Genomic DNA, 3,406 nt, shown 5'->3' on the forward strand with positions numbered 1-3,406 from the left:
AACTGTAAATTGTAAATAATAATAATAATGGTAACACCATGTATTAGAACGAAATGAACAAAATATGTAAAACACTTTTATAGATAACTTATAGATTTTTATATAGAATAAATTTAAATTACACTTGTTTATTAAATTATTTCGACATTGGACAATTATTTTTCAGTGCAACCAAAATTTGGATGTCGGTGTTTTTATACTTTGAAAATAAAACAATAATAATAAAAAAAATATTTATTTAATTTCTACCCAATTGTTACTAAATGTAATTACTGCTGTTATTGTAAATATGCAATAATTGTTTATATTTTTGTTGAAATGTACGATGATACTTGTATAAATAATTTTACAAGTATTATTTTGAACATAACATTTTTGTATTGAAATTAGATATGTTAACGTGTTTTTAAACATATTTCTTATCAATTGTATTGTTTAATTAAATTTAGTATCAACAATGTTTTTATACAATATACATAAGTTATTATTACCGTGTGAAGTGATGTTGTAAATTATGTCTTAAAAATTAAATATTATAATTGTATCTAAGTGGCTGAGTATGAATAGTAGTACAGTTTACTGTAAACCTACTTAGTAGTTTAGTAGATTTATCTCTTTTATATATTTCTAACAAATAACATTAATAGTTATTAACTTATAACAATTGTAATTGCGACAGTAAAAGTATGGTGAAAATGCAATTTCATAATTTTAACCAAAAGATATTACTACTTGCCTAATAAAATGTTCAAACCAACATTTTCTCATTGTACAACCATTTATTTCTATGAATGCTTTTTTTATGCATACTATATACATTTTACAGAAAAAATATTTGCTATTTACTTTTCTATTATTATTTTTTGCTATAAAGTTTAATTATAATAATTTACTATTTATTCGGAAAAAGATATTACTTTTTAAATTGTCCACAATTATTTTAAAGATTATTCCGTACTATTGTACTTTTAGGGTTTGGCCTAAGATACCTGAAAATATATCTAGATACCTACAAGGTACATTCAACATTATCCAAAAGATACTAGATAGATACTAAATACTTTACTCATCTAAGATAAAAGATACATTTTATCAAATGATGGTTATTCAAGGGATGTGCAACAATACTTTTCAAACAAATAATCATTATACTATGATCTAGTCAGAAGTATGGATAGGTAATATACTTTACAAACCTGTTATATACATGATTGACAAATATACCTATTGATAAATTTATATCTTTTATATATAGGTTGGTACTTGTTAAAAATGTATTATTGTTATTATTAAATTTCATTTCATAAAATATAAAAATTACATAGTAATATAAATTATTTTAAATGAGAAAGTATTCTGTGAACACCATATTGTTTTTAAGAAATAAGCTGTCAAGTCAAACATTTTGTCTGTCAATCTAGAAAGTGTTGGTGAGTATATGATACCGCAAAAGAAAACACTGCACTAAACCAGTAGAATAATTGACTTCAAAACTACAAAAGTACTAACTACAAGCTTACAAGTCGTAAACTACGACATTTTAGCTAGGTAGTACTAGTAGTACTTGTAGTAAGTAATGTACGTAGATTGACAAACATTTGTCAGAAACTCAGACAGTGAAAACAATAATTGTATTATTATGTTTATAATATACGCCATAGGGGCTACACATTACACAAAGCAGTGGCGTGTATGGGGGGGGGGGGAGAGGCCACCTGGGCCAGGGCCGATAATAAACTTTCAGGTTCAAATGGTTCAATTAAAACATTGCATGCATGATATTGCTTTATTTAGGTATATATACAATATTATACTTGAAGTACATAACCATACCCCGTGGCCTTGGTAGGTAGATACGTAAAGAGCACTTTTCGTTTTTTGATAGTCTGTAATAATAGGTGCCTATGTATTATTAAATTTAGAGTTTAAATTGTAGCCTGTAGGTACCTACTACCTATACTTTATTACTTTCTGATAAGTCATAACTAGAGACCGGATTTTTATGTTTTTACAAATTTTTGTTGAGAGTATGCAGCTCCGATTGGATAAGCTCTCTTGACGATTCATTTACCCATGAATTGATATAAATTTTTTAGCGCATAAAACAGAATAATTCAAGGTTAAAAAATATTTTGTGCAAAATATATGTAGGAGTATATTGCATATTGGGATTACATTTTTAATATTTTATGAAAAAAACTAATGGCTTATAAAAAATCAAAAAAATATTTTCATTAGGTATAATATCAAGACGAAATGACTCTAAGCAATATTGATAAGAAATTAAGAACATAACATTGATAAGAAACTCAATTATTATTCTCTGAATCTTTTATCTTATACTCATAGACGGAGCATGGAGGTAGTTCCCGTGTTCAACGTAAGACTAATAATTATTGTTATATAGGTGTACTAACTACTAGTTTTTTGGTAAATAAAAGTACCAAAAATTCCCTCTACCCCTCTACTTATTTTTTTTGGAATTCATAAGACTGAATTATTTAAGTTTGAATTGTTTTAAATTTTTAATACATACTAATATTCTGTTATTCAACAAGATACAATACGTTTTTTATTATTATTATTCTAATACATGTTATCATTATTGTTTTTTGAATTCATAAATCTGAACTGTAGGTAATATTAGGTATGTAAGTATATGCTGCAATCACACATCTATAAAATATAATTTAACAATATGGGTACACCAGTATATTACCATATTATAGATTAAATATGACTGTTTGAATAATTTTTTAAAAATTAGGATTTATTAAACCATCTAATATTTTTTTTAAACTGCTACTTTTATTTGTTTTTTACCTATTTAATACATTTTTATTAAAAAGAATATTTTTGCATACTTATGAAAGATTATTTTGATGAAATTATAGAGCATGGAAACATCTTGTTTTTAAGATTTTAAGCGCATGCAAGTCCGGTCTCCAGTTATAACCATCGTCGAGTTATCTTCAAGTACGTCAATGGAGCGTTCTATTTTTTAGAAATGGATTTCTCATTTACTGTGAAGGTATTTACACTTTTTATAGAGGGGTTTTGAACACTATAAGTTTATTTAAAAACGTTTTTGAGAAATCTACAAGAAAATTTATACAAAGACTTGCTCTGATGACAATTCATCGTAATTTGACATAAAATAGATAATATAGATAAAATATTAAAATATTAAAATGTCGATATTTTGAAAATATTTTTTTTTTTTTAGAAATAAACAATCTATACAAGTAATGTACAATAAGCTTATGTGGTAAGAGAATACAGGACATGAGAAATTGAATAAGAAGTCGCCCACTGGCAACACTTAGCATGAGTTATTTATACATGTATATATATATATATATATTTTTATATTGTTGATAGTTGCAATTGTATATACTATTCATGT

This window comes from Myzus persicae, unplaced genomic scaffold, assembly GCF_001856785.1.
Source record: "Myzus persicae strain clone G006 unplaced genomic scaffold, MPER_G0061.0, whole genome shotgun sequence".
NCBI lineage: Eukaryota > Metazoa > Arthropoda > Insecta > Hemiptera > Aphididae > Myzus > Myzus persicae.